Raw genomic sequence first — 13,132 nt, 5'->3', positions numbered from 1 at the left:
CTGTTGCTGCCATTGGCAGGGTGAATCAGTGGATGGAAGATCTCTGTCTCTCTGTCTTTCTCTGTAACTCTACTAACTCTACCTCTCAAATAAATGAATGCATCTTTAAAAAACAAAAACAAAAAAGATCTTGTGAGCTAAAAAGCCTTTTTTTTTTTTTTTTTTTTTTTTTTTTGACAGGCAGAGTGGGCAGTGAGAGAGAGAGACACAGAGAGAAAGGTCTTCTTTGCCGTTGGTTCACCCTACAATGGCTGCTGCGGCTGGCGCGCTGTGGCCGGTGCACTACACTGATCCGAAGCCAGGAGCTTCTCCTGGTCTCCCATGGGGTGCAGGGCCCAAGCACTTGGGCCATCCTCTACTGCACTCCCGGGCCACAGCAGAGAGCTGGCCTGGAAGAGGGGCAACCGGGATAGAATCCGGCGCCCCGACCGGGACTAGAACCTGGTGTGCCGGTGCAACTAGGCAGAGGATTAGCCTGTTAAGCCACAGTGCCAGCCACCATCTTTATTTATAAAGGAACCGGTTTTGAGTATTTTGTTATAGTAACAGAAAACAGACTAATACAAGGATACTTCAAAAAGTTCCTGGGGCTGGCGCCAGGGCCCAACAGGCTAATCCTCCGCCTTGCGGCGCTGGCACCCCAGGTTCTAGTCCCGGTCGGGGCACCGGATTCTGTCCCGGTTGCTCCTCTTCCAGGCCAGCTCTCTGCTGTGGCCCGGGAGGGCAGTGGAGGATGGCCCAAGTGCTTGGGCCCTGCACCCCATGGGAGACCAGGAGGAAGCACCTGGCTCCTGGCTTCAGATCAGGGTGGTACACCGGCCGCAGTGCACCGGCCACAGCAGCCACTGGGGGGTGAACCCATGGAAAAAAAGGAAGACCTTTTTCTCTGTCTCTTTCTCACTGTCCACTCTGTCAAAAAAAAAAAAAAAAAGTTCCTGGAAGATGGAATGAAATGCTGTTTATTTGGTGTCAAAGTGTTTGAAATCCATGCATGGTTTTTCTGTATTTTCCACAAAGCTTTTGAGGACCCCTCATAAGAGGTAATTAGGTCATTGGGGTGGAGCCTTAGTGATTAGGATTAGTGCCCTGATAATAGGGACCCTAGAGAGACCCTCACCCTTTGACTGGGTGAGACAGCACCCTCCTTGAACCAGGAAACGGGCCCTCACCTGACTGTGCATCTGCTATGGGCTCAGCTTCCCTGCCCCAGGCCCCATCCAGGACACCGCCTGCCATTCACTCATCATGGTTCCAGAACTCCGGGGGGTGACAGTTCCTCCGACTGCCCTTGCTGTTGGTGACCTTGGCAGTGTTGAGAGCACTGGTCGTGTACTTTTGGGATATTCCTCCATTGGAATTTTTTTTTTTTTTGACAGGCAGAGTGGACAGTGAGAGAGAGAGAGAGATAAAGGTCTTCCTTTTGCCGTTGGTTCACCCTCCAATGGCCGCTGCTGCCAGCGCACCGTGCTGATCCGAAGCCAGGAGCCAGGTGCTTCTCCTGGTCTCCCATGCGGGTGCAGGGCCCAAGCACTTGGGCCATCCTCCACTGCACTCCCGGGCCACAGCAGAGAGCTGGCCTGGAAGAGGGGCAACCGGGACAGAATCCGGCGCCCCGACCAGGACTAGAACCCGGGGTGCCGGCGCCGCAGGCGGAGGATTAGCCTAGTGAGCCGCGGCGCCAGCCCGGAATTATTTTTAAATGTGATATTTTTTATATAAATCTTTCTTTATAATTTACTTTCACTTTATTTGAAAGGCAGAGAGACACACAGAAAGAAAGAGAGAGAGAGAGAGAAAGAAAGAAAGGAAGAGAGAGAGAGAAAGAAAGAAAGAAAGAAAGAAAGAAAGAAAGAAAGAAAGAAAGAAAGAAAGAAAGAAAGAGAAAAGAAAGGAAGAAAGAAAGAGAAAAGAAAGGAAGAGGGGCTGGTGCTGTGACATAGCAGGTAAAGCCACCACTTGCAATGCCGACATACCATATGGGCACCGGTTCAAGTTCCAACTGCTCCACTTCCAATCCAGCTCTCTGCTATGGCCTGGGAAAGCAGTGGAAGATGGCCCAGGTCCTTGTGCCCCTGCATCCACGTGGGAGACCTGGAGGAAGCTCCTGGCTCCTGGTTCCTGGCTTTGGATCAGCACAGTTCCGGCCATTGCAGCCAATTGGGGAGTGAACCAGCGAATGGAAGATCTCTGTCACTCTCTCTCTCTGCCTCTCCTCTCTCTGTGTAACTCTGCCTTTCAAATAAATACATAAGTATTTTTAAAAAGTTATCTATTTATTTTTATTTGAAAGTCAGAGACAGAGCAGACAGAGAGAAATTTTCCATCCTCTGGCTCCCTCCTGAATGCACACACCCCTGAGGCTGGGCTAGGCTGAAGCCAGGAGCCAGGAACTCCACCTGGGTCTCCCATGTGGGTGCCAGGGACCCAAGCACTTGAATCATCATATGTTGCCTTCCATGGTGTGCATTAGGAGGAAGCTGGAATCAGGAGCAGAGCAGGGACTGGAATACTGGCACTCTGATATGGGTTGCAGAAATCCCAAGAGTGTCTTAACTGCTATGCCAAATTCCTGCCTCCCCAAAAAAGGCATTTTAAAAGATCACCATTGGGGCTGGCACTGTGGCGCAGGGGGTTAACACCCTGGCCTGAAGCACCAGCATCCCATATGGGCACTGGTTCTAGTCCTGGTTGCTCCTCCTCCAGTCCAGCTCTCTGCTATGGCCTGGGAAAGCAGTAGAAGATGGCCCAAGTCCTTGGGCCCCTGCACCCGTGCGGGAGACCAGGAAGAAGCTCCTGGCTCCTGGCTTTGGATCAGCACAGCTCTGTCCATCGCGGCCAATTGAGGAGTGAACCATTGGATGGAAGACCTTTTTCTGTGTAACTCTGACTTTCAAATAAATAAATAAATCTTTTCAAAAAATCACCATTGAGTTAATGCCTGGGAAATTGATAATAGAGCCTGGTAAGCAGTTGGTGTGAGTGAGTACCAGCCCCATCATAGTACTCATTTGTGCTAAAGATCTGTGGCAGGTGTGCTTGCAAACATAAGCTCGGGTGAGCATTGCCCCCCTGCCCCCAGGAAAGAGCTAAGAAACCTGAGGCCCACAGAGCTGATGTGACCTGCCCATGATCGTAGATGGCAGGGCCAGTTGTCACACCAGAGCTCCCACCATCACCCTAACCCATGATGACTACTGGGCTCTACCGGCAGCATGGGCCAGCCCCAGTGCCAAGCATGCAACCTGCCTGGTCTCGTGGCTGCCCCCACAGCACCATGAGTGCTGTCGGAGAGGCTGAGTGGGGAGGGGTGGGGACTTTATTCCAACAAGTGGCTTGAGGCCCTTTCCCCCTGGTTCAGTGGAGACCAGGTGGGGCGTCTGGATTTTTACCCCTATCTGACACTGAAGAGGACCTGCTCCTCTCTCTCCCCACTGGTGTTGGCAGAGGAAATATAACGGAGAGTCAGGACTTTCCCAGTTGCCCATGGTGTCCTCCTGGGAGACATGAATGAGGTGCTTGAGCCTCCCAAGGGCTGCGTTAGCAGGAAGCCGGAGTCAGGGGCTGGAGGCACTGCTCTCTGGGACATGGCCATCTAACCCCTTGGCCGCAGTCTCCCCACTACATTTGCATGCTGGAAGGCTGAATATTTCCTACCTAAAGTCAAGAACAAGGCGAGTATGCTTTCTTTCGTTATTTATTCAACATAGTGCTGCAGGTGATGGCCAGTACAATAAGGCAAGAAAGGGAATAAAAGACATACAGATTGAAAAAGAAAAAAAATGAAAATTGTTTATATCTGCAGGTGACATGATCATCAAACCCCAAGGAATCTACACTAGTGAGTTCTGCAATGCCCAAGGATATAAGATGTGCAGATAAAAATCGATTACATTTCGATACACTAGCAATGAATTCACAGACCCTGACATGAAATATATAATGCTATTTACAATTACTCAAAATTTACCTGTAGATCTAGCAAAGCAAGTCTGGGACTTGATACACAAAACTGCACAATACAATGAAACAAATCAAGGATCTAAACAAATGGAGAGACATACTGCGTTCATGAATTGGAAGACAACATGGTAAAGATGTCAGCTCACCCCAAGCTGATTTACAGCTTTGACACAACTACTGTCAAATCCTAGCAAGAATGTTTTGTAGATACAGACAGGAGTATTCTAAAATTTATATGAAATGGCAGAGAAACTAGAATAACTACAGCAATTTTTAAAGAGAATAAAATGAGAGGAAGCAGTCAGTCCAATTTCAAGATTTATTATCCAGCGGCAGTAGCCAGGGCTCTGTGACAATGGTGGAGGGTAGATGTACAGATCAGTGGATCAGAACCTAGGAATAGGTCCATGCAAATATGCTCACCCAGGTGTGTGTGTGTGTGTGTGTGTTTAAAAATTATTTTATTTGTTTGAAAGGCAGAGTTACAGAGAGGGAGAGACAGAGAGAGAAGTGTTGTTTATCTACTGGATCACTCTCCAAATGCCCACAATGGCCAGGGCTGGGCCAGGCTGAAGCCAGGAGCCAAGAACTCCATCCGGGTCTCGCACGTGGGTGGCAGGGGCCCAAGCTTGGGCCCACTTTCTGCTGCTTTTCCAGGTGTATTAGCAGGGAGCTGGATCTGAAGCTGGAGAAGTTGGGACTTGAACCGGCGCTCGTAGGGAATGCTGGTGCTGCTGGCAGTAGCTTAACCCGTGGCATCACAACACTGGCCCCCACCCCCCTGATTTTTTGACAAGGGTGCCAGCTTGATTCAATGGAGGAAAGTGCTTTTTCAACAAATCGTGCTGGGGAGATGGTATATCTGCAAGCACAAGAAATGAACGTCAACACTAAGTCACACTTTCCATAAAAATTAACTCAACTTGCATCACAGACTTAGGTGTGTAATGTAAAACTACAAGATGTTCAGTAAAATCATAAGACAGGGTTGATGTTTAGCACCTTGGTGAAGACCCTGGCATGACTGCACCCCTTAGCAGAATGCCTCAGATGGAGTCCCAGCTCCGCTTCTGATCTAGCTTCCTGCTAATGTGCACCCCGAGAAGCAGTTCCTGGGTCCCTGTGATCCACATGAAAGACCTGGATGGAGTTCCTGGCTCTTGGCTTTAGTCTGGCCTAATCCCAGCTGTTGTGGGCATTTTGGGGAGTGAACCAGCATATGGAAGCCTTTTCTTTCTCTCTCTCTCTCTCTCCATCTTTCAAATTATAAATCATTTTTTTTAAAGACAGCCGTTGAGAACCTGTGTCCCATATCAGAATGCCTGGGATTCAACTCTAGCTTCCCAATAATGTGCATTCTGGGAGACAGCGGGTGGTGGCTCAAGTGGTTCAGTCCCTGCCACTCACATGGGAGACCTGAAGTGGTTCCTGGATTGGCCTGACCCAGCCCTGACTATTGCAAGAATTTGAGGAGTGACCTGGCAGAAAACATATCTCTCTGTCACTCTGGCTTTTAAATAAAATAAAATAAATAAATAAATATGAATCCAAGGAAAGTGTAGAAGAAAGTATTTTGCATACCAGAAAAGCACTCTTATATCAGACACCAAAAGCATGACCCATAAAAGGCAAGCAAATTGAAAAATTGGACTTAATCAAAATTAAAAACATCTTCTTGGTGATAGACTCCATTAAGATGAGCAGGGGCCAGCGCCATGGCTCACTTGGTTAATCCTCCGCCTGCGGTGCTGGCATCCCATATGGGTGCTGGGTTCTAGTCCCGGTTGCTCCTCTTCCAGTCCAGCTCTCTGCTATGGCCTAGGAAGGCAGTGGAGGATGGCCCAAGTGCTTGGGTCCCTGCACCCACATGGGAGACCAGGAGGAGGCACCTGGCTCCTGGCTTCAGATCGGCGCAGTGCCAGCTGTAGCGGCCATTTGGGGAGTGAACCAATGAAGGAAGACCTTCTCTCTGTCTGTCTCTGTCTCACTGTCTACAGCTCTACCTGTCAAATAAATAAATAAATAAAAAGAGTGAAAAAAGATGAGCAAATTACAGATGGGAAAAATATTTGCATACCATATATCTGATAAAAGATAAGCATGTAAGCTAGACAAGGGACTTGCAAAACTCAATAGTAAACAAACAATAAAACCCCAAACAGTTCAATTAGAAAACAAACAAAAGACATGAAGAGACATACAAACACGAAAAGGTATTCAATATTGTTAGCTGTCAAGAAATGTGAATTGAAATCACAATGAGATGTCATTATATACTGAATAGAATGGCTAAGAAATACAATAGAATGATAACACCAAGTGTTGGCAAAGATGTGAAGAAACCGGGTCACTCAGGTTGCTGGTAGGGGCAGGTGACACATGGCACACTCACTCAGGGAAGCAGGTTAGCTATTTCTTCGCATACTAAATACACAGTTGCCATCCAACCCAGCAACTGTGCTGCTAGGGGTTTTTCAGAGCGGGAAGCTATGCTCATGCAAAAACCTGTACATGAATGGTGATAATGTGTAGAGCAGCTTTACTTATAATAGCCCTAAACTGGAAAGACCCTGGATGTCCTTCAGTGGGTGAAAGGTTAAACACACTATGGCACGGGAGTCCACACTAATCAGGAACACCCTATTCAAGCGTGCAGCAACCTGCATGCTTCTCTAGAGATTTATGCTGCATGAAAAAAAAAAAAAAAAAAAAGCCAACCCCCAAATGCTGCATTCCATACAATTCCAATTATGTAACGTTGCTGAGAGTTATGGAAACACAGACCAGATGAGTGGGTGCCAAAACTTAGAGCCCGTGAGATCAGGACGGAAGTGGGTGGGGCTTTAGAATAGCAACAAGAAGGATCCTTGTGGGAATGGAAATTTTGTGTCTTGACTGTATCAATGTCGAGATCCAGATTATTACATTGTTTTATAGTTTTGCAAGATTGTTATTATCGGGAGAAGCTGGGTAAAGGATACATGTGATTTCTTTGTATTATTATTATTATTTTTTTTTTTGACAGCAGTTAGACAGTGAGAGAGACAGAGACAGAAAGGTCTTCCTTTTCCGTTGGTTCACCCCCCAAGTGGCCACTACAGCTGGCACGTTGCAGCCGGCACGTTGCAGGCAGCACGCTGCGCTGATCCGAAGCCAGGAGCCAGGTGCTTCCTCCTGGTCTCCCATGCGGCTGCAGGGCCCAAGGACTTGGGCCATCCTCCACTGCCTTCCCGGGCCACAGCAGAGAGCTGGACTGGAAGAGGAGCAACCGGGACAGAATCTGGCGCCCCAACCGGGACTAGAACCCGGGGTGCCAGCGCTGCAGGTGGAGGATTAGCCTAGTGAGCTGCAGCGCCGGCCTCTTTGTATTATTTTTTTGCACCTATTGTGAATCTGTAATTTCCTCACAGTAAAAATTTCAATTAAAAAAGGTATCCCATCTGTAGCTGGTCATTTAGCACTTTTCCTATTTTGCAGAATGAAACACTCAAAGCAGAAAGAATCCAGATTTATCAATGCAGGATGAGTTTTTCTTTATTAATTTGGGGGGCAGGGGAGAGAGAGAGAGAAACAGAGAGAGAGAGAGAGAGAGAGAGCTTGTATTCACCAATTCACGCCCCAAAATGACTTCAATGGCCTACCTTGGAGGAAGGGGGGCCTACCTTGGAGTTTTGGGGTGGCAAAGCTTGGAGCCAGGGACTCAAGCCAGGTCTTCCAATGAGTGTTAGGGACCAGCTACTTGAGCCATCCCTGCTGCCTCTCAGGGTGCTTATTAGCAGGAAACTGGAACCAGGAGCCAGAGCTGAGAACAACCCAAGCATTCTAATGTGGGATGTGGGCACGCCAACTGTGAGACCAAAAGCCCCCATCCCCCAACCCCTGGCGGGTGAATTTTCAGATTCTTCAAGCTTTGTCCCCTTCAGTCACTCAATTCAGTCTTGACTACTGAGATTACTCTCGGGGCTTCCGGTCTCTCCTCTCATCTATTTAACATTATTGTTATTTGTTAATGCTTCCACAGGGCTAATTCATCTACTTCCAGGTTGCCCTGGCAACCTAAGACTAATGTCTCCATTTGGTTCTGAAAGAAAACGGAAAAATTATCTGTGGAGGAGCCTCTGAATGCAGGCTCCAGGATTCTTTCTCTTCATGCATGAGCAGGTGTATACGTGGGGCTGGGAAGCACTCCTGTTTTTCCTGATCACTGAATTCCTCTCCATCTAGCATCTGTCTTTGGCCACTTTGGAAATTACATCAGCATTTGAGAGCAGGAAAAGGTTCTCAAATCCAGCATCTGAGCTGGGCCCACATCTCCTTTTAGGGCCAACGTACACACAGCCAAGGTTTCCTCCAGGCCCATCTGTAGGTTCGAGAACGGTGAGATTATGGGGGGGGGGGGGGTTACCCAGCAAAGGGTCATGCAGTTTTCCTGCTGTTTCTGGGAGCAGTAGCTCCTGGCTGACTGCATTTGGGGTGGGTGTGGAGCGAGGCGGTGGCTCCGTACTGCTTCTTAGCTTTGGCAGCTTCCTGGGCAGCGGTCATTTCCAACAACCCAGGGATAAAACTGGGAACTGAGACAGGCACCAGGAAGGAGAAGGCCTCGGGATTTTTCTTTTTCAGTACATTCTCCGGTACTCTGTGGTGCTGTTATCAGGAAGGGACTGGTGTTAAGGGAAATTTTATTTTTTATTTCCATCACCTAAAGAAAGAGGAGGGGTAGGTGTTTGGCTTAGTGGTTCACACACGGGTTGAGATGCCTGAGTCCCATAACAGAGTCCCTGGGTTCAAGTCCTAGCTCTGCTCCCAGTTCTGGCTCCCTGCTAATGCAGCAGTGATTACTCAAGTAGTTGGGCCTTGCCCCTCATGGTGAGTGAGTGAGTGAGTTCCTCGCTCTTGGCTTCAGTCTGGCTCATCTTGGCTGTTGCAAACACTGGGGGAGTGAGCCAGTATTTGGGAGCTCTCTCTCTCTCATCTCTCCCATAACAATAATAGTAAAATAATGATAATAAGAATAAAACAAACAAACAAACAGAAGAAAGAGGAGGAGGAAGTCAGCATATTTTGAGTACCTACTGTGCGCTCGGCACTGTGTTGGTTATTTTGCCTTCATCCATCAAATCAGATCTCCTGACTCTTCAGAACCACCCCCTGAAATAAGCATTTACATGACTTTCACTGTCCAGATGAGGAGAGTCAGGTTGAGTGAGCAAAAGTGACTCACCCAGAGTTGCAGAGTGAGTCAGTGGTGGGGCCCCATTTTAAACCCAAGTCTGTAGAATCCAAAGTCCACAGTTTTTTTGTTTGTTTGTTTGTTTTTTTAAATTCTGTTATGCTGCCACGGGAGCAGTTAAAAGTAATGACTTGCTGGCTAAGAGTGTAGGGTCTGCAATTAGAAGGCTGTGCATTCTACCTGGTTCACGTCGTGTGCCCCTGCACAGGTAATTTAGCTTCTCTGACTCTCTGTATTTCTTCACCTTCATGGTTGGGAGTTGAGAATTCTCTCAACAGAGATTGCATAAGACTTTGTACATACAGCAGTCACATGGTTCCTGACATATATAAACCTCCGATAAAGCAGATATTATCTGTTTCCAAGGAGTAAGTCAGGGCATTCATTACTCAGCTTTTTGTTACTATAAGCAAAATACCTAAGAGCAGCTACTGAGGGAGGAAGAAGGGTTGTTTTGGTCTACACATTTGGAGGTTCACAGTGTCTGATGAGTATGATGCATGGTGGAATGTGTGGGGAAGGATCACAGGCAAGCCCAGAAGGAGAGAGAGAGAGAAAGAGAGGAATAGAGAAAGAGAGAGAGAGAGAGAGAAAGAGAGAGAGAGAGAGAGAGAGAGACTGGGCCTGACTCAGGTCTATATAACCAGACCTGTTGGGAGAACTGCTCCAATGCCCTAAAGAGGTCCCACTAGGCTTACCTGGATGCCACAATCACATCAGTCTTTTTTTTTTTTTTTTTTAAGGATTTATTTATTTGAAAGTTAGAGTTACACAGAGAGAGAAGCAGAGGCAGAGAGAGAGAGAGAGGTCTTCCATCTCTTGGTTCACTCCCGGTTCACTCCCCAACTGGCCACAACAGCCGGAGCTGCACTGATCCAAAGCCAGGAGCCAGGAGACTCCTCCAGGTCTCCCACAGGAGAGCAGGGGCCCAAGCACGTGGGCCATCCTCCACTGCTTTCCCAAGCCATAGCCGAGAGCTGGATCAGAAGTGGAGCAGCCGGGACTGGAACTGGCACCCATATGGGATGCCAGCGCCGTAGGCAGTGGCTTTACCTGCTACACCACAGCGCTGGCCCCAGTTCTCCACTCAATCCACTAAGCATTGATGTCCATCCACTAACATAAGGCTGTGGGAGGGCAGGCATGTGGTTCAGCAGTTAAGACACCTCGTGGGATGCCTGACTGAGCCCCTGGGTTTGAGTCCAGCTCTGCCTTCCCTTCCAGCTCCCTGCTAGTGCACCCAGGGAGACAGCAGATGACAGCTCAAGTGCTTGGGTCCCTGCCACCCACGTGGGAGCCCCAGAATCATTTGTCGGCTTCTGGCTTTGCCCCAGCCCAGCTCTGGATGTTGTGGGCATTCGGGGAGTGAAAGTGGATGGACGGTCTCCCTCCTCCCCCCACCCTATCTCTGCTTTTCATAAAAAACAAAAAAACAAAAAAACAAAAAAAACAGAAGACTGGGAAGCGCCCACTACACGGGCCTTTGGGCAACACACAAACTAATGTCCGGAACCTAACAGCTTACTCAGCGGCCTGCGGGGCCATCTCCAAGCCTTTTCTGTCTTCCTCCTCCCGAAACCACTCTAAACCCGTGGTGACCACCTGCCTTGTTTAATTAAAGCCAGGGCTCATCACAACAGCAAACTGCCTCCAGCGTCACTTGGCCACCTTTATCTCACCGCAAGGAAGCGAGTGGCAAGCCAGGCCGGGAAGGGGCTGCTCCGGGGCAACATGGGACCCGTCCCCTGGCATCCAAAGATGGCCGGCCACCTGCCTACGCCTGGGAGGGAGGGGCTGCTGCTGTCGTCCCCATTTCACAGATGCAGAAACTGAGCCTCAGGGAGGACGGGTCATTTGCCGGAGAGCTGCTTTGGTTCCAGCGGATCTTGACCTACCTAACATAGGTTTCCGAGGCTCATGCTGAAGAGGAACCCCAGCCCCCGGGCCTGGCTTTGCAGAAGGGGTCTCTGCGTTTTCAACAGAGCGACTCTTGCCACGTTCAGGGCTGGGGCGCCCGAGCCCGGGTCAGGCAGCCGGGCAGCAGCTGGTGCCCAGCCATTACAGGGATTCTGGCCAGGGCAGGAGGGGAGCGGCCTCGGAGGCTCCATTTGTCCTCGTCTGCGGAACGCGGTCGGTCAGTGAGTGGGAGGCTCCGGCGGTGCTGCCCGGCCCCGCACAGGCCGCCTCGCGCGGGCAGCGACAATGGCCAGGGGGCGCAGGGCTGCGGCCGCCCGAGGGGGCAGGGGCGGGAGTTCGCGAATTCGGGGCGTGGCCTGGGCGACCGGCGCTCAGACGGACAGTGGGCGGGGCTTCTGGAAGTCGGGCGGCCGCTGTTCCGAGGCAATGAAAGGGCCGCGGGGCTTAGGGAGCCGGGACGCGGGTTCGAGGGCTTGGCCGGGCAGTGGGCGGGGCTAGGAGAAACTGACGTCCCAGTTTTTAAGCGTCTCTAGGACCGTCTTTGAGAAGCCGGCCTTGCGGAGCCGGGGAATCAGTGGGCGGAGCTCTAAGAACCCCGCTCCAGATTCTAAGGAGCAGTGGGCGTGGCTCGGAGGCGCCTGTGGGCGTGGCCCTGCAGCCACTCAGAGAACTGAGCTTGGGCATCGCCTTCCTCCGCGGCCCGCCTGCACAGCTCAGCGCGACCAGAGGGGGCGCCAGGGAGGCGGAGGCGTGGAACGCAGGGTGGGAAGCGGGATTCCCCTCCGGAAGTGGGCGTGGCGCGCCCCAGCCCCGCGGCCCTGGTTGGCTCCGGCGCGGCGCGGGGGCGGGGCTGGAGCGCGGCGGCCGGGGCGGCGGCGGCTGCCCGTGCCCCTCCCCCGCGCGGCGCTCAGTGCCAGGCGGGAGGCGGCAGCGGTTGGAGGCTTCGCCGGGCTTTGCAGCTGGGACTTCGGCGGCGGTGGAGGCGGCGGCGCCTGAGGCACCTCGGCCCTGGTGAGCGGCGCGCGCCCGGCGGGGCCGCTCGGGAGCGAGCCGGGCGGGCGGACCTGTCCTCCCGGCATGTGCCGGCGCCGGCTGACAGGAGCCGGCGGGGCGAGGGGCCCGGCCCGGTGGCGGGGAGAGGGCTGGCGTGGGCGCGCGGGGCGCGGAGCCTCGGGGCTGGGGGTGCTGCCCGAGGCGCGGGGTCTGGGGGGAGGGGAGTTGGGGGCAGAACCAGTGGGTCCGGGGGGCGTGAGGCGGGGTCCCTGTGGGGAGGGCTTTCCTGGTCGGCTGAGGAGCCGTGGCCGAGTGGGGGCCGACGGGACGCGGCTGGTCCCGAACGGTTTCTCGGGGTCGGAGGCCGGCCGCCCGGTTGGGTGCGGTGCTGGGTGGGGAGAGGCCCCCGAGGCTAGGGCGCTGCGCCCCGGGGCGCCAGGCCCGGGGGCGGGGTTTCAGCCGCCCTAGGGAGCGAGGGGGTGGGGGGTGGGGGGTGGGCTGGGGCCGGGGGAGCTGGGCCCTGCCTGGGAGGGGCGAGGGCGGCCGGCTGGCCTGGGGGTTGCTTGGCTTTGGGCCCCCGAAGGTCTGGGTTGGGGGCCAGGCAGGGCGGGGCAGGGCTAGCGCTGGAGCAACGTGGGTGGGGGCGGCTTGGGAAGTGGCCGCGCCGGGACTGGCGGCCGGGTGGGGGTGGGGGGGGTGGAGAGAGGAAGAACCCGGCCGGGTCGGGGCCCCTGGGGCGCCCGAGGGAGCTGGGTGATTGAGAGATGTGCGCCCCTAACAGCGGAGCCGCTGGCCGGGGACGCGGTGAGCAGGCGCTGGGTGCAGGTGGGGCTCGAATCGACTGAGGCCGAAGTCAGATGTTGCGGGTGGCAATGGACGACCCGAGCCCTCCCGCACCGGTGCGGGGTCTCTCCAAGGATCTGGCGTGCTGGGGGAAGTGGCAGGCTGCGGGGAGAGCCGAGAAGAAAGGGGCTTCCTCTGGCAGGGAGGTGCTGGCCCTGCCGTCCTTTTTTGGGAGTGTTCAAAGGGTTT

The 13,132-nt window shown here is 52.6% G+C and overlaps 1 protein-coding gene across 1 annotated transcript in view; it reads left to right on the top strand.

Moving 5' to 3' along the window:
- The first annotated feature begins 12,019 nt into the window (after positions 1–12,019).
- The window catches only part of CORO1C (coronin 1C), an 85,315-nt gene continuing 84,202 nt past the window's right edge, over positions 12,020–13,132 (top strand). Inside the window, exon 1 of the mRNA XM_062181940.1 lies at positions 12,020–12,118. The gene's annotated coding sequence lies outside the window, so the exon portion shown is untranslated. The remainder of the gene's footprint in view (positions 12,119–13,132) is intronic.

The sequence above is a fragment of the Lepus europaeus genome, chromosome 23, assembly GCF_033115175.1.
Source record: "Lepus europaeus isolate LE1 chromosome 23, mLepTim1.pri, whole genome shotgun sequence".
Classification (NCBI taxonomy): Eukaryota; Metazoa; Chordata; class Mammalia; order Lagomorpha; family Leporidae; genus Lepus; species Lepus europaeus.
The sequence above is the reverse complement of the archived record's forward strand: the minus strand, read 5'-3'. Positions and strand labels throughout refer to the sequence as shown.